Raw genomic sequence first — 24,056 nt, 5'->3', positions numbered from 1 at the left:
AGGTGTTAAAGCTGAGCCTCCAGATCCCACTGCTCATAGCTCCTCATCTGGACAGGCCCCTCTCCACCCACCTGCCAACTGCTTCCCTTGGTCCCTCCTGCCATATATCCCAGTCCCCATAACAGATGGCTCTATACAGAATGCGCCCACTATGTCCACCTGATTCTTTTTTGAAATCGGGCAGAGATCTGGGGTATAGCAGGTGAAGAAATTTTTCTCCCCTTGGGTCTGCTAAGACACTGAAAAAAAAAATTTTTTGTTGTTGTTGTTTATAGTATACACAGCAGAACAAACACCAACTCAATTTCTACATGAGGAAATCAGTGACACTGATTACATTCTTCAAGTTGTGCAACCATTCTCATCCTCCTTTTCTGAATTGTTTCTCCCCTACTAACACAAACTCACTGCCTCTCAAATTTCCCATCTAATCCTCCAAGTTGCTGTTGTCAGTTTGATCCCATATAGACGGTTCTTAAAAGAGCACGTGCTCAAGGCAGATGTTCTTTACCAGTTAGGCTAAACTATTGTTTGGTTTAGAGAAGACTTCAGGGTATTTTTTTGGTTTAAGGTTTAAAGATAATCTCAGGGCAATAGTTTCAGTGGTTCAGCCAGCCTTGATGGATCCAGAAAGTCTGGAATCCATTAGAATTTGAAATTCTGTTCTGCATTTTTCCCCTTTTGATCAGGATTCTTCTATTGAATCTTTGATCAAAATGTTCAGTAATGGTAGCTGGGCACCATCCAGTTGGTTAAGAGATTTTTAATTTGCCGTGGTACAGCAGAGGCCTCACAGAGGGTCCTCAGGGTCCTCAGAACTGGCAGGTGTGTCCTTCACCAAGGACATTATGATACGTCACCCAAGGTGGCTACTGGGGACCATCTACAAAGTCAGATTCTGAACCCAGCCTGCCTAGGTCAGTGAGACACAGGGGAGCTACCTGAGGAAAACGGGCAGGAGGAGCGGCTTCCCAGTCACCATGTGGCCTTCCTGCAACCCCACTGGCTTGGCATACACATCTGGGAATCATGTGGTATCCTCACCCACCCCTGCTAAAAGCCCTGATAGGAAAGACCACAGTCCTTCAAGAGTCATGGCCTCCTCCTGGAAGCTTTCCTTACCCTTCTCTAGCCCACACTCCTTCTGCCCCAGCAGGGTTAGGGACCTCAACTGGGCTCCCATGTCATTCTGTGTTTCGTCTCATCCTAACATCTACAAGGCTGTTGGGAACTAAATTTCTCTTGGTATCTCCAGCAACAGGGCCTGGCACAGAGTTATGATGATGCAGGAATAAATCTTGACTCTACACGTCCTTAATAGCAAGGCAGCAACGGGAGGGTGAGGGAACTGGAAGGAAGAAGGAAACAAGTGGGAATTTTCAGACTATGCATGTCCACTGGTTAGGGCTTCCGTCTCCTTGAGGAGAAGAAGACCGCTAGGAAATGCTCAGACATAGCCGCTGACCACAGCATCAGCTGCCAGGAAATGATACTCTAGGCACAATCTTCTGTCCTCTAAATGCAGAGAAAACTACTGCGAATATTGGCGCCCTGGAGCTTTGAGGTGACTCTCCTCCCCTCCTCACTCTCCAAGGCCCCCAGGCATGGGGGAAGGAGGGAGGGAGAAAAAGCTAGTGTGAGTGCCACTGTTTCCCCTTTTCCTCCCCTCTTCCTACCATGACCCCACTTCTTACTCAGGGCCCCACATCTGCCAGCTCCTTGCCCCTCTGACAGTGAAGAAAACCGCTAGGCTCTACCACAGGCCAAGGATCGAAACCAGAGCAGTACGCACCACCAGGGCCTGAAGATGAAGATATGCCACCTAAAGCCACTAAAGGTATCAGGACACCAATAACTGCAGCTAAATCCCGGAGGGGAGTCTGGCCGAGGAGCGAGGAGGTGGTATCTCTAGAAGGCTTTCAAAAAGGCAAAGGGACTGCCTGTGTCCATAACTAGAGGAGGGGACACATGTCCTAAGTGGGTGGTTCCTGGGGGTGGTGATTAGGGCCAAGCCTTAGAACTGAGACTGTCCTCTAGGAGTTAAACTATGAAACCAACTGACAACTTCCCAGGTCTCGGACATGCAAGTCACCCTAGAGAGATGCCCCCCACCTGTCCTTCCCAGCACTTATCACAAAGCATAGAAAGATGAGAACCACAGAGGCAGATAGGCAGGGCATATCCCCACTCTGTCCGAAAGGCAGGGAGCCCAGCAGGCTGGCCACACAGTGGGTGCCCAGTGGCTCTGCTGAGTGCAGAACAAATGAATTGGTACAACTCCTCTGTGAAGACAGACACAGGAAGCTCCGACACCGAGTCACAGCGCTCGAGTGCTTTGATTCCACTTTCCCCAAGCAACTTCCTAGATATCAGCCTCCCCTGAGGCGGACAAGGGGGCAGAGCCTGCCTTGGGCAGACCAACTGACTGCCCTGTCCAAAGTAAATTTAAAAGTGGGCATCTCAAGAGTCTCCTCAGAATTCAAGAATTCGTAATCGATGCCTACTCTCTCCCAGGTACAGAGCTCAGTGCTGACAATATATATGCCAAAGAATGAAGTTGGATCCCTGTCTTACACTGTACACAAAAATTAACTCAAATGGCCTCACCAAAAACCAAACCAAACTCATAGCTGTCGAGCTGATTCCGACTCATAGCAACCCTATAGGACAGAGTAGAACTTGCCCATAGGGTTTCCAAGGAGCAGCTGGTGGATGTGGATTTCAGCTGCTGAAGTTCTACTTAACAGCCGAATGCTTAACCACTGCACCACCAGGACTCCCAAAATGGCCTCATAGGCCTAAACAGAAGAGCTAAAACTATAAAATTCTTAGAAGAAAACATAGGTGTGACTCTTTGTGGCCTTGGATTAGGCAATGAGTTCTTAAATATGACACCAAAAGCACCAGAACAAAAGGAAAAAAATAGACAACTTGGATTTCATCAAAATTAAACACTTTTGTGCTTCAAAAGGACACTGTCAAGAAAGTGAAAAGATAAGCCATAGAGTGGGAGAAAATATTTACAAATTCTCTGTCTGATTAGGGTCCACAATATATAAAGAACCCTAACAACTCAACAATAAAAAGACAAATAATTGAGAAATGCACAGATGATCTGAATAGACATTTCTCTGATGATTTATAAAAGACCAATAAGCACATGAAAGATGCTCCACATCATTACACATTAAAAAAAAAAAATTACCATTGAATCAACTTGAACTGCTGACTTTTTGGTTAGCAGCCAAATGTTAACCACTATTTTTTATGCAGCCAGGGACACTACGCATCAGGGAAATGAAACTCAACACTACAATGAAATGCTACCTCTTACCCATTAGGATGGCTATCATAAAAAAGACAGAAAATAACAAGTGTTGAAAAAGATATGGAGAAATTAGAACTCTCATACATCACTGGTAGAAACGTAAAATGGTGTAGCTGGTGTGAAAAACAATTAGGCAGTTCCTCAGAAAGCTGTCCTGACCAAAGAACTGTACCTTGAGTTGTTCTGATCCTGAATTGTAACCTGTTACTTCCCTAGTAAATACCATAACTAGGAGTATGGTCTGTGAGTTCTGTGTGGCCACTGCGATGAATTATTGAACCCAGCAGAGTAAAGAATGCCGTGGGAGGGACGGCTGGTGTCAGAATAGGTAAAAGGGTTGGAGGATGGAGGTATGTTTGACCTCCGCCTCATAGGAATCAGCCTTGGGCTGATGCTGATGGTGACTCTCTCTCCCCTCACAAAGTTAGACTAGGTCTAATGCCACCACGCCATTTTGACAGTATGCTACTAGGTGTTGTGTGGCATTTGTATAAAACTGTGGCTACTTAAATTTAAGTCAATACAAATAAAATTAAACAGCAGTTCCTAAGTCACACTAGTCACATTTCAAGTGCTCACTAGCTATTCCTAGTAATGGCTACCCAATGGGACAATGCACGTAGAAACTATTTCCATCTTTACAGAAAGTTCTAGTGGAAAACACTGGTGTAGAGTAACTCTGGGAGGACACGGAAGAAACTGGTAACGGTGGTTGCCTTCAGGGAGGGAAACTGGAAGACCGCAGCGCCATATGCCCTTTTGTACCTTTGGAATTGGATACCAGGTGTTTGTACTATGCGTTTAAAAGTACATTTTAATAAATTGGGACTCAGGAGTCCCCATGTAGGGTTACTGCATTCGGACATTCGTGACCAGGTTACTCTGCAATTTGTCTAAAACAAAACAAATTAGTAGACATTATGACTTCACATTATCACATCCTCAGTTCCCCTGGAATGCTCTGCCGTAGCAGTTAGTCTGCGTTCTCCCCAGAGCTCTCTCTCCCGGAGATCTGCCCTCCAGTGTGCTCTAGGTCCTGCCTAGACCTGTCACACAGCTGTCACCCCCAACTTCCTCTCACTGTTTCCTGGCTTGGGACCTTCATTTCCTGCCTGCCTTTTCTTCTTTCTTGATTTACCCTTCTTCTGGAGCACAAACTCAGCTAAGAATCCCTTTCTAATGTTTAAAAAACACAAAACTGTGGACCTCCTCATGGTAGTAACTGAACCATTAGTACCCATTAAATGCAATAATACATATACAGAAGAATTACACTACTGATCTTTTTCATTGTCTCTTTCCACAGATGTAGTCAATTTAATTCCTCTGTTTTCTATCCAGTGAGGTCCACATGTATAGGCACCATTCATAGTGTTGAAAAAAGGTATTTTGCAATGAAGAAGTCATTGGCCTTGTAAAATTCTATTATGTGATCTCTGATATCATTTCTATCACCAAGGCCTTTTTTTCCAAAATCCATTCCTTCTTCTTTGTTTCCAACTTTCTCATTCCAATCACTAGTTATTATCAATGCATCTTGATTACATGTGTGATCAGTTTCAGACTGAAGAAGCTGCTAAAAGTCATCAATTTCCTCATTTTTGGCCTTAGTGGTTGGTGCATAAATTTGAATAATAGTTGCATTAACTGGTCTTCCTTGTAGGTGTGTGGATATTATCCTACCACTGACAGTGTTGTGCTTCAGGATAGATCTTGAAATGTTCTTTTTGACAATGAATACCATTCTATTCCTCTTCAACTTGTCCTTCCTAGCATAATAGACCATACGATTGTCTGATTCAAAACATCCAACACCAGTCCATTTCAGCTCACTAATGCCTAGGACTTTATTCATTCCATTTAATTTTTGACAACTTCCAATTTTCCTAGATTCATACTTCAGACATTCCACATTCTGATTATTGATGGATGTTTGCAGCTGTTTCTTCTCATTTTGAATCATGCCACATCAGCAAATGAAGGCCCTGAAAGCTTACTCCATCCTCATCATCAAGGTCGACTCCACTTTGAGGAGGCAGCTCTTCCCATGTTGCATTTCGAGGGCCTTCCAACCTCAGGGGCACATCTTCCAGCGCTATATCACACAATGTTCCTGTGCTATTCATAACGTTTTCCCTGGTCAAGTTTTTCAGAAGTGGACCGCCAGGTCCTTCTTCCTAGTCTGTCTCAGTCTGGAAGCTCCACTGAAACCTGTCCACCATGGATGACCCTGCTGGTATTTGAAATACTGGTGGCATAGCTCCCCTTATCAGAGCAACATGCAAGCAATGACTTTATGGCAAACTGACAGGTGCATTGCAAAGATATGATGGAAAAGCTCAATATTATGGGTCAGAACAAAGCCAGGGGCCGACTGTGGAACAGAGCATCAATTGCTCATATGAAAGTCCAAGAGGAAGCTGAAGAAAATTAGAGCAAGTCCAAGGGAACCAAAATATGATCTTGAGTATATCCCACCTGAATGTGGAGATCATCTCAAGAACAGATTTGATGAATTGAACACTAATGACCGAAGATCAGATGAGTCGTGGAATGACATCAAGAACATCATGCATAAAGAAAGCAAAAGGTGATTAAAAAGAAAAGATCTTCCGTGTCTTTATTGAGCTTCTTTCTGGATGTCCTGTCCTTCACCAAAAGTGGTGTGCTGAAGTCTCCTACTATTATTGTGGAGCTGTCTATCTCATATTTCAATGCTGATAGAGTTTGTTTTATGTATCTTGCACCCTGTCACTGGGTGCATATTTAATATGCTTAAATCTTCTTGGTGTATTGTCCCTTTAATCATTATATGGTGTCCTTCCTTATCCTTTCTGATGGATTTAACTTTAAAGTCTATTTTGTCAGAAATTAATATTGCCACTCCTGGTCTTTTTTGATTGTTGCTTGCTCGATATATTTTTTTCCATTCTTTGAGTTTTAGTTTGTTTGTGTCTCTAAGTCTAAGGTATGTCTCTTGTAAGCAGCATATAGATGGATCTTGTTTTTTAATCCATTCTGCCACTCTCTGTCTCTTTATTGGTGCATTTAGTCCATTTACCTTCAGGGTAATTATGGATACGTGTGAATTTAGTGCGATCATTTTGATGTCTTTTTTCGTGTATTGTTGACAGTTTCTTTTTCCCACTTGATTTTATGTGCTGAGTAGATTTTCTTTATATATTGTCCTTTCCTCATATGTCGTTGTTGATTTTGTTTCTGCTGAGTCTGTATTTTTCCCTTGTATTTTATTTTGATGAGTAGGATAGTTTGTCTCCTTTGTGATTACCTTATTATTTACCCCTATTTTTCTAAATTTAAAACTAACTTTTATTTCTTTGTATCACCGTATCTTCCTCTCCATATGGAAGGTGTATGATTACATTACTTAGTCCCTCTTTATTGTTATAATGTTGTCTTCTTTTATATAATAACATTGCTTGTACCCTGTTTTGGGCTTTTTTTTATAATCTTGCTTTTTTTTTTTTTTTTTTTGGATTTCCCTGTCTGGGTTCACTTCTGTTTGCTCTGCCCAGTGTTCCAGTCTTGGGTTGATACTTGATATTATTGATTTTCTAACCAAAGAACTCCCTTTAGTATTTCTTGTAGCTTTGGTTTGATTTTTATGAATTCCCTAAACTTGTGTTTATCTGGAAATGTCTTAATTTCACCTTCATATTTAAGAGACACTTTTGCTGGATATATGATTCTTGGCAGGCCATATTTTTCCTTCAGTTTTTTAAACACGTCATCCTATTGCCTTCTTGCCTGCATGGCCTCTGCCAAGTAGTCCAAGCTTATTCTTATTGGCTTTCCTTTGTAGGTGACTTTTCTTTTATCCCTCCCTGCTCTTATAATTCTCTATCTTTGGTTTTGGCAAGTTTGATTATAATATGTCTTGGTGACTCTAACATCTACCTTATGTGGAGTTTAATGAGCATCTTGGATAGTTATCTTCTCATCTTTCACGATATCAGGGAAGTTTTCTGCCAATAAATCTTCAACAATTCTCTCCGTATTTTCTGTTATCCCTCCCTGCTCTGGTATTCCACTCGTTTGTAGGTTATTTCTCTTGATAGAGTTCCACATGATTCTTAAGGTTTCTTCATTTTTTTTAATTCTTTTATCTGATTTTCTTCAAATATATTAGTGCCAAGTGATTTATCTTCGAGTTCAGAAATTCTAGCTTCTACTTGCTCAATTCTGTTTCTCTGACTTCCTATTGAGTCATCTGCTTCTGTAATTTTATTGTTAATATTCTGAATTTCTGATTGCTGTCTGTCTATGGATTTTTCCAGCTTATTAAACTTTTCATTATGTTCCTGAATAATCTTTCTAATTTGTTCAGTTGCTTTATCTGTGTGTTCCTTCGCTTGTTCTTCATATTGCCTCATTTCCTTCCTGATGTCTTGAAGGGTTCTGTATATTAAACTTTTGTATTCTGCCTCTGGTAATTCCAAGAATGCACTTTCATCTAGAAGATCCCTGGATTCTTTGTTTTGGGAGCCTGCTGAGGTGATCATGGTCTGTTTCTTTATGTGACTTGATATTGACTGTTGTCTCCGAGCCATCTACAAGTTATTGTATTAGTTTATGCTTGCTTACTATGTCGTAGCTGCTTGCTTCGTTTTGTTTTGATATACCCCTGTAGGTTGCTTGAGTGAGCTAGCTTGATTATTTTCACCTTTAGAGCTCTGGTGTCCTGTCCCCAGCTGGCTAGAGCTGTTATCAGGTATATCAGCCTAGGAGTCCATTCAGTTTTCTTGTATGAATTCAGCTCAGGCTTCTAGGTAGCTGATCATCAAGTGTGCGGTACAGGCTCTGTCTTACCATCTTAGAGGGGCAGGGGTGATTGGCGTATATACCGGTATCTGACTACAGCAGGGGTCATGCTCTGAACAAGGCAGGGGGCTGAGAACTGACCCCCGAGCGTCTCTGGGGAAAACGTGTCTCTGTTCCGTAGAGCATGCTGGTGCTTGGGTTCTGTAGAGGGACCATGGGCACTCAAAGTTTTGGGTTGTAAGGACTGAGAGGTACCAGTTATCTTTGGACCCCTGTCGCGGGTGGCTTGGTGACCTGAGTGGAACTACTAGTCCTTAGGTCCCTGATGTGGGTAGGTGAGGGCCTTGTTTAATATGCAAAGCAACATCAAACGTCAAACACTTACCTCTTCACCACACAGCTGAAATGGTTGGAGTTTGCCAACAGGTGCCTATTCTCCCGAAACAGGCCCACACAGGTCCATGCAGAAGGGAAAGGTGCTCAAGATCCATGGATGGTTTATGCCTGGACAGGAGCCACTTCTGTCCTGAGCTCGCCCAGTTAATGGAGCTAGCAAATTATCTTTTCCCCCCAGTTGCAAATTTTTCCCTTCACCAAGGCCGGGAAGATGGCTTTAGGTGCTCACCAGGGTCTATCTCAGGCCCAGGGATTCCGCTGCTGAAGCCGGCTTGGGGGTGGGGGGGGAGTGCACGGTAAAATATATGCAAGTATTTAGCTTTGGCCAAGCGTGCCATTCTCCTCAGTTTCTGGAGGTGTGTGAGTGGGCTGTGTGGCTGGCTGCTTCTCCCTGAGGAAACTGCTGCCGAACACTAGTGCCAGCCCACCGCACCGCTCCGGGAATGGTGCCTGAGGGCTCCCCACGATTCAGGTCTGGCAACTCCTCTCCACTTCTGAACAGCCTCTTCCTCCCCCTGCCTCTCAGATTGTTGTCTAAGCTTGCCTTTGATGCTCAGGGCTCCTAGCTTGTCACAAATGTACTCATTTCACTTGTTTTTTTGGGTCTTTTTGTAAAGAGGGCTCACCGGAAGCGTCTGTCTATTCCACCATCTTGGCGACGCCTCCCCTGCACTGTTTTAAAAAGCCCCAGCACACAGTACGGAGCAGAGCTGGGATTCAAAGCCACGCGGCCCAGGATCTGAAGCCCCTTGCTCAGCTACTGAACTATGCTGCTGGCTCAACTCAAAAGACCTGGGTGAAAATCCAGTTTCTACCAAGTTACTTAACCTCTCTTAGCCTGTACAATGGGGATAATAATGGGTGGTTGAAAAGTAATATAAGGCTCAATCACAGTGCCAACCTGGTAAATAGTAGGAATTTCCATCTTCCATAAGTGTTTGATCCCTTCCCTCCTCACCTCCTAGGTTAGGCTTGGAAGACTGATTTGCAGATTGAAAATAGAGGAACTGCCAGAAAGGGTTATTTAGGGCAAAGGTTCTTCCATGCTATTATGATTCAGATCTGTCAGTGGTGAGGGAAGGTAATTCCTGAATCCCTCTGTGGAGTGACGCCCTAGGCCCAGCTTGGGGCCCAGGAATCTGTGTTTTGAGCCTGTCCCCAGGGGATTCTGATGACTATGGTTCTCCTACTTCCACTTTGAATAACTCTGTTGTTGTTGTTAGTATCTATGGAGTCAGCTGCAACTCCTGGTGACTCTGGATACAACATAAAACGTTGCCCCTTCCTGTGCCGTCTTCCTGATAGTTGTCCTGTCTGAGTCCGTTGCTCTGGCCACTGTGTAGTGCCTTCCAGGGTAGGGAGCTCATCTTCCAGCACTATATAGGACAACAACATTCTGTTGTGATCCATAAAACTTTCCTTGGCTAATTTTTGGAAGTGGATCACCAGGCCTTTCTTCCTACTGTCTTAGTCTGGCAGCTCCACTGAAAGCTGTCCACCATGGGTGATCCTGCAGACATTTAAATACCAGTGGAATAGCTTCCAGCATCATAGCTACCTGCAAGCCACCACAGTAAGACAAACTGACAGACCAGTGGTGGTGAGTAACTGTCCCTTCAGCTGCACTGCCCTTTTCCCTACTCACCTGGAAGACTCAGTTCAAGTCAGCTACTCCAGGATACCATGTAGATTTACCTCTCTGGTCCCACCGTTATCATCATTCATCACACTTCTTGCTGTTGGCTGTGGTGAAATTGTAGGGGAGAGGGAGAGACAGGAGGTGGTGACATTCTTCATTCCTCATTAAGATAGTCCCTAACTTCATAAGGTCCCTGACTTGGCTGTTAAACGTTAACAGGGAGAGATAAGAGAAAAAACGGTATAAAACCCTAATAAAATGCCCAGACTATCGGGGCTCTCAGATTCTCTCTGTATGTGAGTAGCCCGCTTGACACTCTCTAGTCAAGTGTACTTTTGTTACTAACCCTCTGTTAGCTAATAAACCTCTGCTTGCTTGACACCATTTCTCTCAGTGTTTGAATTCTTTCCTACACCGAAGACAAGAACCGAGGCAATTTTCCAGTAACAAAATCGCCCCCCCATGTCACACTAATGTGAGTTTCTCCCCGCTGCCCCATCTGGAGTCTACTCGGTGGGTGCGTGGTCCATTTATGCATTTTGTGTGTGTGTGTCTGTGTGTGTGTAAATGTGCACAATGTTTGTGTATTTTCCTTCCTCCCACCCCCAAGAATCCACTGCTTTATTCAGTGACCCAAAGGGGTATGTGGTCCCAAAAGAGGGTAGAGCAAGATGAGAATGGTACCATAAGGTAGTAGACTCTGCTGAGAGGCTACGAAGGCAAGATAGGAGACCACCGATTCCTGAAAAAGGTAGACGAGAATACTCCGCGGGGTTCCTCAAAGTCCTGCAGAGAGTGGATGTGGGGTGTGGGAGGGGAGTGGAATAATCAAGGACATTATGTGCTCGATTTGGGGGGAGAGCAAACTTGTGCCAAGTCACCGATGCTCTCATAGGACCAATTATCGCCACAAACACTATCCGTTTGCCAAGGTAACTGAATTTCGCAAGTAAATCTTACTTTCCGCCTTGCTTAAAATTAGTTTAACACCAAGGGAATATTTTGTTTCTATGTCTCCACCTCTAATCTTGCTCACGCATCAACCACTAATTCTCTGCAATGCACTCAGACCGATCCAGCCTAAAACAGACTGGCGGTTCTCACTCCTGGAAAGAGAATTACTGAAGGGGCAGTTCGCTCCACACAGTCGGGGGCCAGACCCCCTACTAAGACAGGGAGCAAAGGCCTTAAGATCAGAGGGTGCCTGTTTGAGGAATAGCAAAGAGACTGGTGTGGATAGAGGAGAAGCAAGTAAAAGAGAGATAGGCTATACTATCAGGGAGGTAATGGGGGTTAGGTGTGGAACCCAGGGCCTATTAAGACAGAGAACAGAGGGCCCCCCAACTCTGCAAACAAAGTAACAAGTAATGGGCCAGGGCACAGAAACAAAGCCATTGCCCAGAACAATGGGGCAGGATATGAGGAAATAATGTTTTTTTTTTTTTTTTCTTTTTAAAGTTGTCCTTCAGAAGCAGCTGGAGAAAATTGCCCCAGGGATATGAGCAGAACATCCACCTGTGACTGCTGTGTGACCTCCCCCAGGGGCAGCGAGGGGCTGTAGCAGGAGCTGGGAGGCTGTGCAGGCATGACACCCCATAATAAGTCCTGCTAGGAATCCCACAGACCTCCAGGACAGGAGCCATCTTGGAAAGCTGCTGCCCCTGCACCTTAGTTAACATATCCCCACCTATGTCTGAGAATAAACATGAATCTCCCACCACCCCAAGAACTTTTAAAAACCCAGGTCCCTCTTTTGTTTTGTAAGATGGGGGGTGTGCATTGCTTTAGGCCCTCCTCTTCTCCACCTGCAAGCCTCTTCAATAAAGCTTTGCTGGTGTGGAAAACTCTACACGTGCCTCACCTGCTCATTCTGTGCCTTACCTGCTCATTCTTGGCCAGTGAGAGGCAAAAACCTCATTCCGGTAACACAATTGCAGCGTTAGAATGGGCCTCCGACCTCAAGGGTGTCAGGGTTACTTTCCTTCCAGGAGAGTCTGAGGGAGCATAGGACACCAGAAAGGTCAGTGGAGCTCGCTCCCAACAACTGGGTTGCTCCCCAGGCACCACTGAATGACCTTAGGACTTGCATGCAGAGGCATCCCCTCCCACCCCCCTCTTCCGGCTCTTATTCAGGCTCTCAGGCCCCCATTTGTTAAAGACATTCCCGGCTAAGGCGGCCTGGGCACCGGGCCCTGCCAACACTTGGCTGTGGTCGCTACTTTTTGGTATTTTGTTCTGAGTCCATTTGAAAGAGAAATGTCACATTCTACGATGCAAAGGAAACAACTAACTCAATGGCTAGATGAGAATGAGCGGACCCTCGAGCTTTGTGTCCCGCTCCGAGGACCTCAGGGCGCTCCCGTGGCATCAGGTGTGGCCCTAACATGTATGTCCTCCTGCGAGCCTCCCGGGAAAGTCCCCACTTGGGCCCGCTCTGCAGGCCGGGCGGCGCTCGTGCCCTCCATGAGGCAACCGCAGGAGAAGTATCCCTGGTACCATTTCATAAGCGGGCAGCCCGCGGCTGTGGGAGGCAAAGTGATGGCTCCAAGGTGACACTGGTGGTGCCGAGGCCCAGCGAGCTCAGCAGCCCCGAAGCCACGCTCTGCGCGGACCCTGTGGGAGGCAGGGGCCCGGCGCCAGCCCTCGGGTCCCCAACAGCCACACTGGCCTACTCGGCTGTTGGTAACTGTCAGCACGAGGGAGCAGCTGGCCCCGCCCCGCGTCCCTGCCAGGCTCCACGATTGGCTCTGCGTGCCGGAGGCGGGGCCGGGGCACCGAGCCAACGTGATGGCGTCAGTCCTCGCCGGAGCCGCTTCCTGTTGCCAGTGGCTGGGAGGCCGCAGCTTCCGGTGAGAGGCTGAGGGGCCGCGGCGGCCGTGAGCGACCCTTCCGCTTAGAGGCTGAGGGGCCGCGGCGGCCGTGAGCGACCCTTCCGCTTAGAGGCTGAGGGGCGCCCGCGGCCGTGAGCGACCTTTCGGTTAGAGGCTGAGAGGCCGCAGCCGCTGTGAGTGACCCCCGCCCCGCCCCGCCCCGCTCCCTTTGGGGGTCAGGGGTCAGGGGGCGAGGAGGGCAGCTTAGGGGCGGCGGGGCGGAGACGCGAGCGGGGAAGGGCGTCCCGCCCCCTCCGTGATCCCAAACCCTGGCTGCTCTGCGACTGTCTGACCTCAGAGCCCCCTACCTTTCCCAGCCCGCGCCCCGCGCCCCGCCCGGCTCCCTGTGCGCCCCACTCCGACCCCAGCCTCCGCCTGCTCTGCCACTGCAGCGCCGCCCCTCCATCTTCTCCCAGCCGTGGTCTGACCCCAGCTCTTCCCCTGACCCCTCACCATCTGCCTTGCAGGAATGCAGCCTCACCCGGGCCCCATTCTAGCGCAGTGCCGACCGCAGTCTCAGCCGCATTGCTCTGCCTCCCCGTAGCACATCTCCTCCTGAGCCCTGAAGGCCTCTGGCCGTCCTCATTCACTAGGCGAACCTCCCCCAGCTCACTGTTCGGATTCTCCCTCTTTTGTGTCCAACTTTCTTATCCCAGTCTCTCACACACCCCTGCTCCGCTCCCTGAGGTCTGCTTTCATTGACGACCCACCACCAATGTAGGCGCCCTCTTGAGCTCACCCCTTTCTTCTGGATTACTCCGATCAATCATAGTCATTTTCCGGGTTATATATCTTGTCCTCACAGACTTGGTCTCTAACTCCTTGGTTCACCATACACTTCTCCACTTGACAACTCCAGTCATTTTTCCGCCTCCTACCATCCTGCCTGGGTGAACCCCGGTGCCATAGTGGTTAAGGGCTACAGCTACTAACCAAAGGGTCAGCAGTTTGAATCCGCCAGGCACTCCTTGGAAACTCTGTGGGGCGGTTCTACCCTGTCCTATAGGGTCGCTATGACTCGGAATCCACTGGACGTCACTGGGTTTGGTTGGTTTTTGGTTACCATCCTGGGGCCACTCCATTCACTAATTCTTTGCCGAACTGCCCCCAACTCTCACTGCCCCAATTCCTGCTAACCCTCATCCAGTCTTCTCAACAACCAAGCCTCTATGTTCTTTCACCTCTGCTGTCCTCACTCCCGTACTTCATGCCCATTCTTCTCTGGACGCAGCCCCCATTCAGCTGCATCCCCTGCCAACCTCAGCAGCTGCCCCTTGGCAGCTGAATCTAGGTGTTTACTTAGAGCCAGGCAATTACAGACTGAACAGCTGGAATAGGTGTGTGCAGGGCCTCAGGTGGTAGACCTCTCTGGAGTCCACGTTTTCCCCAGTGCCTAATCCCCTGTACCTCTTCCCAGGGACATTGTTTCTAGCATTCATATGAAATTACTGATGCTGACTGCTGGAGTAGTAGGCATCATCCAAATACTTGGAAGGTGAGGGACAGTTGCTCATCCAGCTCATTAGGCCTGGAGCAACAGAAGCCATCACTTCCTTTCGGCTGGTATTCTGGCCTTGAGAACCTCGGAGTGTCACTGAGTGAGGTTGGCCATAGTCACAGAACCCGGTGTTTCTACCTCCCAGGGCTGGTCGTAAGTCAGTCCCAACAGTAAACACAGGGACGTGATAGGTACCAGGGGCGATGTTGCATGTTGTAAAGAGTATAAATGAGTGGGTCCAGGGGAGGCTGAGCCAGCACGGCTCCTTGTGTGGTCAGTGGAGATTGGTTTAGGTGTGAACATGCCGCTGCTTCTGGTCTGTCCAAGTTACTATGGTGGGGCTGGGCCAGCCAGCAACCCCCTCAGGCTCAGGCTCCCCCAACCACCCTGGGCGAGGAAGCCAGCTGCCCCGAGGTATTGCTTATCCTTGGTGGAGCTGGCCAGGAGCTGGGATCTGGCTCCCTATTGCTCTGCAAATGGGGCCTGACCCACCTCTTGCTTAAGCGACACTTGAGGGTTTCAACAACAGAAAAGAGAAAATCATTGTTTTTTAATTATACTTAAGGTGAAGGTTTACAGAACAAACCAGCTTCTCATTAAACAATTAGTGTACATATTGTTTTGTGACATTGGTTACCAACCCCAGGACATGGCAACACTCTCCCCTTCTCAACCCTGGGTTCCCTATTACCAGCTTTTATGTCCTCTCCTGCTTTCTAGTCCTTGCCCCTGGGCTGGTGTGCCTTTTTAGTCTCATTTTGTTTTATGGGCCTGTCTAATCTTTGGGTAAAGGATGAACCTCAGGAGTGACTTCATTGCTGAGGTAAAACAGTGTCCGGGGGCCATACTCTCGGGACTTCTCCAGTCTCTGTCAGGTCAGTAGTTCTGGTCTTTCTTTGCAAGTTAAAATTTTGTGCTATATCTTCTCCAGCTCTATTCTGATCCTTGTCAGAGCAGTCAGCTGTGGTAGCCGGTCACCATCTAGTTGTGCTAGATTCATTCTGGTGGAGGCTGTGCTAGTTGTGGTCCATTTAGTCATTTGGACTAATCTTTCCCTTGTGTCTTTGGTTTTCGTCATTCTCCCTTCCTCCAGATGGGATAAGACCAGTGGAATATCTTAGATGGCCTGTTTACAAGCTTTTAAGACCCCAGACGCTACTCACCAAAGTAGAATGTAGAACTTTATAAACTATGTTCTGCCAGTTGAGCTAGATGTGTCCAGAGACCATGGTCCCCACAGCCCTCAGCCCAATAATTGCATCCCTCAGGACATTTGGATGTGTCTATGGAGCTTCCGTGACCTTGCCTTGGACAAGTTGTGCCGGCTTCTCCAGTATTGTGTACTGTCTTACCCTTCACCAAAGTTACCACTTATCCATTGTCTGTTTAGTGTTTTTCCATCCCCACCTCTCATAACCATCAAAGTTTGTTTTTTGTGTGTGTGTAAACCTTTTCATGAGTTTTTGTCAAAGTGGTCTCATGCAGTATTTGCCCTTTTGTGATTGACTTATTTTACTCAGCATAATGCCCTCCAGATTGATCCATATTGTGAGATGCTTCGTGGATTCATCATTGTTCTTTACCGTCTTGTAATACTCCATTGAGTGTATGTACCACAGTTCGTTGGCATATCCATTCAGCTGTTGATGGGCATCTAGGTTGTTTCCATCTTATTGCTACTGTGAACAATACTGCAGCAAACATGGGTACGCATATGTCTATTCATGTGGGGGCTCTTATTACTCTAGGATATATTCCTAGGAGTGGGACTGCTGGATCATATGGTACTTCTATTTCTAGTTTACTGAGGAAGCACCGTATCATTTTCCAAAAGGTTGTATCACTTTTCCATTCCCACCAGTGGCGCGGAAGAGTTCCAATTTCCCCGCAGCTCCTCCAACATTTGTTATTTTCTGTTTTTTTTTGATTCATGCCAGCAGCACCGAAGTGAGATGGCATCTCATTGTGGTTTTGATTTGTATTTCTCTAATGGCTAGTGATCGAGAGCATTCCCTCATGTGTCTGTTAGCCACTTAAATGTCTTTTTTGGTGAAGTGTCTGTTCATTTCCTTTGCCTATTTTTTAATTGGATTATTTGTCTTTTTGTTGTAGAGGTGTTGGATTTCCTGTAGATTTTAGAGATTAGACCTTTGTTGGATTTGTCATAGCCAAATTCTTTTTCCCAGTCTGTAGGTTCTCTTTTTACTCCTTTGACGAAGTCTTTTGATGAGCGTGTTTAATTTTTAGAAGATCCCAGTTATCTAGCTTATCTTCTGGAGTTTGTGTAATGTTAGTTATGGATTGTATCTTCTTAATACCACGTATTAGGGCCTCTAGTGTTGATCCTATTTTTTCTTCTCTAATCTTTATGGTGTTTTGTTTTATATTTAGGTCTTTGATCCGTTTGGAATTAGTTTTTGAGTATGGTGTGAGGCATGGGTTCTGTTTCATTTTTTTTGCAGATGGACATCCGGTTTTGCCAGTACCACTTGTTAAAAAGACCGTCTTTTCCCCATTTGATGGACTTTGGGCCCTTGTCGAAGATCAGGTGACCATATGTGGATGGATTTATATCTGGGTTCTCAATTCTGTTCCATTGGTCAATGTGTCTGTTGTTGTACCAGTAACAGGCTGTTTTGGCTACTGTAGCTGTATAGTAGGTTCTGAGGTCAGATAGTGCCAGTCCTCCTACTTTATTCTTCTTTAGTAGTGCTTTACTTATCTGGGTCCTCTTCCCTTTCCATGTAAAATTAATGATTAGTTTAAGAGAAAAAACTTTTCCATTAAAAAGGAGATTTCACTGTGTACTGACTTCAAGTATCAACTATTTGTGCACATTTGTTTAGATACCATTTATATTGAGCACCTGGTATATATCAAGACCTGTGCTAAGCATTTTACACACCTTCCTAATCTCCATCAGAGGGGTCTGATACCCTCCCCAGGTATGCCTGGCTGGCTAGAGGCAAAACTGAGATTAGAACCCTTGTTGGCCCCGTTTAGACGTGTCCCAGTGCTGCTGAAGCCAGACCCTCATAGCCCAAAGGAAACGCAGAAGTGTAGCAGACATGTCCTCCCCTTTTGAAGCCATTTCAGTTATAATTTTTAGTGCTGAGCTGCAGTTACGGGCGTGGGGCAGGAGTCGGGGCAGCTGCAGGGCTCTGAATAAATTCTAAGCCCCAGCATCCTGGTCCCAAGGAGCACTTCCTGCTGCAGCATCCTCCTTGTACCCTCATCTTTATATCTAAATCAGCCTGTCATTCTCTGCCCTCCCCCCAAAAAAAACCCATGAACACTGGCACTTTGCCAGTGTTTGGTTTAAAGAGCCCTTGCTGCCGATTCCCTGGGGTAGATCGACGTGTGGCACACAGGGCTCTTCACCTCCTGAGGTCTGAGCCCTCTGACTTTTTTCCTTCCTTGTTTCCTTCCATAGAATTCACTCTCTGATTTTTATTTTTGTACTGAAAAGGCCCTTCAGTTGCAGTTTGAGTAAGATTCATTGACCTCTGGCTGCCTGCTGGGGACTCTGGCTGGGAAAGGGAGTGACTTGGGAGCTTGCTCATCTGGCCCTCATCTTCCCCTGCAGGTGTCTGTGATTCTCTGTGGGAGCTGCTGCACAAGTGGAAATGCTGTCAGTGGTGGGGAATGGACTGGACCCCCGGGCTGCCATCCCGGTAGGCGAGCCAGGGAGGGTCAGGGTGGGAAAGGAGAGACTGTATTTCATCAGCTTTTCTTCCTTTCAAATGAACGGGCAGTATCCAGAATGAGGCCTCAGGTTGAGAAAAGTTATAGCAGAAGCAGGGTCTGAGGAGATCCCACCCTTTCTTGATCATCTTATTGGTGATAAAATGGGAGTTTACAAAGAATGGATTTAAGATAGGTTGCCTGTGTGGCTGCATATGTATTTGCCAACAGGCAAAGAGTCCCATCCCCTGGAATATTTCTCTAAAGGCCTGTGTTACGTTTGGCACTGCCTAGGTCGTCAAGAAGAAGCTGGTGGGATCAGTGAAGGCGTTGCAGAAACAGTACGTGTCCTCAGACACAGTGTCACCAGTGAAGACAGAGATGCCAATAGCTTGTGCAGTGCCCTGGAGGCCGTGTTTCTCCATGGCCTGCACGCCAAGCACATCCAAGCTGAGGCTGGAGGAAAGAGGAAGAAAAGCCCCCACCAGAAGGCTCTGTGTCAGTCTGTCTTCTGGCCCCTCCTGAACGGTATTCCCACAAGTGAGCTCAGCCTAGAGAGGCTTTGCTTTGGGGAGGAGTTTCTGAGTGTGGGACACGTGGCTCTTCCTCTCCAGCTGTGAAGAAAACTTAAAGCGCCTCTCTGTGTTCTAGTGTAGAGATAGTGGATGGAGACCATTGAAGGGTTTCTCCTTAGACCAAGCATCCCAGCCACTGTGCCATTAGGTTTTGAACCCCCCAGCCCTCAAAGGATGGTCTGGGACTCCTTTGCAGCCCAGGGCTGGCCTCCTGTAGCCGGAACAGTGTCTTCTGTTTACTTGAGGGTGCCAAACAAACATTATGCATGTTTGTCACAATCTGAAACCTTAGAGAAACGTTGCATTAGACGAGGGTTGGCAGGCTAAGGCTCATATGTCAAATCTAGTCCACCACCTATTTTTGTAAAAAAGTTTTACTGGAACACAGCCACACCCATTCCTGTACATACTGTCTATGATTGTTTTTCCCCGACCGTGGCAGTGTTGAGTAGTTCAACAGAGGCTGTATGGCCCACAAACCCTAAAATATTTACCATCTGGCCCTTTATAAAAAAAGTTTGCCAACCCTGCCTTAGAATGTTTGAACATCTATGTGCTAAATGTTATACATGTAACTAAGGGTAGGATTTTTGGAGGAGTAGAATCCAGGTAGAATATCTGAATATTCACCCAGGAGACATTTGTCTTTTTGGCCCTGCCCAGAAAATATCTGGCACTGTGCCTGTAATCAGAAACCAAACCCGTTGCTATTGAGTCAATTTCAAATCATTGCGACCCAGTAGGACAGAGCAGAACTGCCCCGTAGCGTTTCCAAGAAGCATCTGGTGGATTCAAACTGCTGACCTTTTGGTTACCAGCCGAGCTGTTAACTACTGCACCGCCAGGGCTTCCCACTGCGCCACAGGGCTGCGCTGTGCCTCTGAGGGCTATTAAATGCCACCTTCAGGATCGAAGTGCCTTTTCAGTCTCTGATCTTCTTTTTCATGCCTTACTACCATTGTCCTGTCTCAGGTTCTTATCTTACTCCTGGCTGACCATTGGCTTTCTAATTGTCCCTCTTATCTCATTCTGTCTTCCATTGGGTCAGTCAGCAGGCCAAAAGTTACTGAGCTTAAGCAACTGGGGGCTCAGTTATTGAGCCCAGTAGAGTATGGTCGGCCCCCAGTACAGAGTGGCCTCCCTGCCCACAGAGGAGACATGCACAGAGGGCTAGGGTAGCTCACAGGAGGGTCATTTACTTCAAACCTAGGGATTCAGACACTGAGTTTGGTAGACTTGGGGCTCTTATCTTTCTATTCAGAGAAGTCCACCCTGAAATCTGCATAGTTATGGCCAAGTCAAACCTGCCTGCACAAAAACCTGTAGCCCATAGGCTCCCAAATGCCATCCTGGGGCTGCTGTCAGTCCCCTGGATTTCTGATTCACTAGGCTGGGGCCTTAGAATCTGTGACCTGATCAAGTTCCCTAGGTGACTCTGATGCACAGCCTGTCATGGGAACCATTGCCCCACTTTGCCTCATCACTTTGATACTCAAGTCCCTTTACTACCTGGCTTTGCAACTGAATTCCCTCCACGTGTTGTCATCGGAGTGCTCACCACTCCTGTTATATGTCTGTTGTTTCCCTATCCTTCTATGCCTTTTTTTCTGTCAGCCGCTTGCGCCTAGAGGATTCTCCTTCCATCTTTGTCTCTTGAAATCTCTCAGGGCTGCCTTTTCTATGGTATTTTACTCACTCTAACCCTGAAATGATACCAAAAATAGGGCTTGACTCACATGTGCCCTTGAAAGGCAGTTCGTTGCCGAAGGCAGAGACCATGTCTTTACCCTGTATCTTCACAGCTCCAAGGAGCTTGCACTTAGGTGCTCAACAAACACGTCTTAGATGAGTAGATCGCTGCCAGGGGCCCAAGGGGCAGTTGTAATAAACACAGAAATTCATGACAGCAACCTGGAAACTTTGGCGGTTATAGATTAGATATTTCTGACTTCCCCTTGAAACACTGTTATCCAGAATTTGTCATGCCTGTGTATATTTACAATCATTATGATTGATTTTTGCTACCTCATGGATAAAATGACGTCTCAGTGATTTGCGGTAGTTACTTAAAGCAAGTCTGTTTTCCCCCTTCTCAGACACGTCATTTCAGAATTAGAGCACCTGGTCTTCGTCAACACGGATGTGGGCCGCTGCTGGGCATGGCTCCGACTGACCCTCAATGATGGACTGAGGGAGTGTTACCTGAAATTGCTCCTCCAGGAGCAGGCCCGGCTGTGTGAGTACTGTCAGGCCACGGCCTTGCTTGGAGATACCGAGGAAGGCGAGTTTCTCCTTAGCTTCCTGCAGGGACTAACGTCTTTGTCCTTTGAACTCTCCTACAAATCTGCCATCTTAAACGAGTGGACACTCACCCCATTGGCCCTCTCTGGGCTTTGCCCATTCTCCGAGCTCAACCCTCTCACTACCTCGGGTGCGGAACTACAGCAGAAGGAGTCCCTGGATTCAGTTTCCCATTCCTCGGCCACAGAGGAACATCGAAGTCCAGCACTCAAGCCATAAGATCCAGCAGAAGAGGAAGCTCACTGCCTCCTCCCTCAGCCTGGACACGGCCAGTTCATCCCAGCTGTCCTGCAGCCTGAACTCTGATAGCTTCCTTCTCCATGAAAATGTCTCCAAGAGTCCAGACTGCTCTGAGGAGCCCATGTCCTACGACTCAGACCTGGGAACGCCAAATGCTGATGGTTCATATCGGTCTCCGCAAGAGTGAGTACCTGCCTCCCTCCCTCTCTCTTTCCTTCCTTCTTTCTCTTTCCCTCCTTCCTTGCTTTCCCGTGGGATTTGTGATTGTCTGTCACTGAACACTGAACTCTATTAGGGTATAAAGCCAGACAACGGAGACATCATTCCTCTTCTTCAGGGACTGGAGAAGCTGGGAGCTGTAACTTGAAACAACATGGAAGCAGTGGAAAGAAGGGACGTAGGACTCAGAGCAGATTCGAAGTCCAGCTCTGACCCTGAATAGCAAGTTACTTTGTCTTACTTAGTCTCTGTGAGGCTGAGTGTGAAATATTTCAGTGTAAAAAATTTTCATCTAGAAGGGAAGAAGCTAACAGTTCAGTCTGATATCTACAACCTCCAAAAAATCCAGTGAAGCATAATGCCTAAGAGTGTGATGTAGTGACACAGAAGATATGGAGAACATGAAGTTCAGTGGCCCGTGGAGGAGGTGGTAGACAACTGGGGAGAAGCAAGTGTGTGGAGGAGTGTATGGTGCAGACTAACTAGAGGGGGAGAGCCTGGGAAGGAGCCTTCCTCATACAGCCTTTGTTTTTAATTAATTTTTTGAATAGATAATCTATTTTTATGGTTAAAAAAAAAAAATAGCCCTGGTGGAGCAGTGGTTAAGTGTTTGGCCGCTAACTGAAAGGTCGGGAGTCTGAACCCATCAGCCACTCCACAGGATAAAGTTGTGGCACTCTGCTTCCGGAAAGATTTACAGCCTTGGAAACCCTATGGGGCAGTTCTACTCTGTCCTGTCGGGTTGCTATGAGTTGGAACCAACTTGACGGCAACAGGTTTGGCTTTGGTTTTTTTGTCCACTCCTGCTGCGCCTACCTTGGTTCAGGTCCTTACAAGTTCCCACCTGGTGTGAGTATAATGCTGGATTGGACTTGATTTCAATCCCTGTCCCACCATGTACAGGCTAGTAATATCAGGCAAATTGCAGATGCTGAGGTTCTGTATCTTCTTCTGTAAAATGGAGATGCCTTCATAGGGCTGTTTGAGAATCAAATCAGATGACTGTTAATGAGCTGAATATATGGGAATGTCTCATAGGTCCCATAAAGGACCTACAAAGCACTGGTGTGTTGGAATGCGGTTGCCATATGTGACTTGGGGGAATTTAGATCTGACATACTGGGGAGGAGCGTCTCTTTCTCCAGAAATGGCCGGACCCATGGCGTGACTTAGGCCGTCTTACCTGTCTTAGCCCTTTGTGTGTCTCTGCCTCCTCCCACAGACCATCCAGCCTACTCTTGGCCATGTGCCTTGCCTTTATCTTTCATGAGTCTTGTGACTGGAAAATTACAGCTTAAGGTCGTTGAAGCGGTAACCATCCACCCTGTGTGGGAAATGTTGTCCTGGCTACTATGGGGAAACTTAGGGAAAGAATGTCAGGATATATAGATGAACACTGGACTGTGGTGGAGGAACCGGCAAACACTAAACACCCAGGTGCATAGACGCACATCCAGCACCGTCCTTCTTCTTCTTCTTCTTTTTTTTTTGACTTTAACAAAGAGAAATTTATTCCCTCCCAGTCTAGGAGGCTAGATGTCTGAATTCAGGGTGCCAGCTCCAGGGGAAGGCTTGCTTTCTGTGTTGGCTCTGGGGGAAGGTCTTTGTCATCAATCTTCCCCTGGTCTAGGAGCTTCTCTGCACAAGAACCCCAGGTCCAATGGATGGCTCTGCTCCTGGCACAGCTTTCCTGGTAGTGTGAAGTCCTCATGTCTATCTGCTGGCTTCTTTTATATTTCAAAAGAGATTGAATTAAAACACAACCTAATCCTGTAGATTGAGTCCTGCCTCATTAACATAACTTCCTCTCATCCTGCCTCATTAACATCATGGAATCCGTATTTAGAACATATAGGAAAATCAGACCAGATGACAAAATGGTGGACAATCACACAATAGTGGGAATCATGGCCTAGTCAAGTTGACACACATTTTTGGGGGATACAGTTCAATCCATAGCACACCCCGTGGGTGTCCAGCTGCAAAGCCCATTCTCTGTCCATTTCTTATTCTTTAGTTCTCAGCTGAGTGGTCACTATCCCAGGAAACTCCACTGGCTCTCTGGCTGGGTCAAGTACCCATTACGGGCTGTTGTGCAGCCTGCCTCTCTCCCTTGAACACACAGTGCAATGGCTTTGAGCAGTGTCCTAGTTACCTAGTACTGCTGTAACCAAAAATACCACAATAGGTGACTTTAAAGAACAGAAATTATTTTTTACAGTTCAGGAGGCTAGAAGTTCAAATTCAGAGCCTGACCCTAGGGGAGGGCCTTCCTTGTCGGTAGTCCCTGGAGTTCCTTGGCGTACCTTGGTGTTCCTCGGCATTTGTCTGCCCCCGTGTGTGTCTCTGTGTCTATTCTGTTCTTTTTATAACTCAGAAGTGCTTAGGTTAGACCCACCATAATCTTTTCCAAGTTATTCTACCACCATTAACAGAAACTCAGTGTCCCCTAAGCAATGATCCCTCCTTACGCCTGCCTCTCACCCCCTGATAATAAGCCTTGGTCTCTAAACATTTGCTTATT

The 24,056-nt window shown here is 46.8% G+C and overlaps 2 long non-coding RNA genes across 3 annotated transcripts in view; one reads left to right on the top strand and one right to left on the bottom strand.

Annotated features, from left to right (window-relative positions):
- LOC126063008 (uncharacterized) overlaps positions 1–13,596 on the bottom strand; it is a 23,583-nt gene extending 9,987 nt beyond the window's left edge. Inside the window, exons 1-3 of one of the 2 annotated variants that reach the window (XR_007514193.1) lie at positions 13,469–13,596; positions 12,027–12,139; positions 10,152–10,249 (exon numbers count right to left, since the gene is read on the bottom strand). This is a non-coding gene — a long non-coding RNA (uncharacterized LOC126063008). The remainder of the gene's footprint in view (positions 1–10,151; positions 10,250–12,026; positions 12,140–13,468) is intronic. The other variant, XR_007514194.1, reaches the window with a different exon arrangement.
- On the top strand, positions 12,962–24,056 carry LOC126063007 (uncharacterized). Its single transcript, XR_007514192.1, has 4 exons — positions 12,962–13,149; positions 18,100–18,187; positions 18,492–18,737; positions 20,869–24,056. It is a non-coding gene; the product is annotated as an uncharacterized LOC126063007 (long non-coding RNA).

Source organism: Elephas maximus, chromosome 19, assembly GCF_024166365.1.
Source record: "Elephas maximus indicus isolate mEleMax1 chromosome 19, mEleMax1 primary haplotype, whole genome shotgun sequence".
NCBI classification, from domain to species: Eukaryota; Metazoa; Chordata; class Mammalia; order Proboscidea; family Elephantidae; genus Elephas; species Elephas maximus.
The sequence above is the reverse complement of the archived record's forward strand: the minus strand, read 5'-3'. Positions and strand labels throughout refer to the sequence as shown.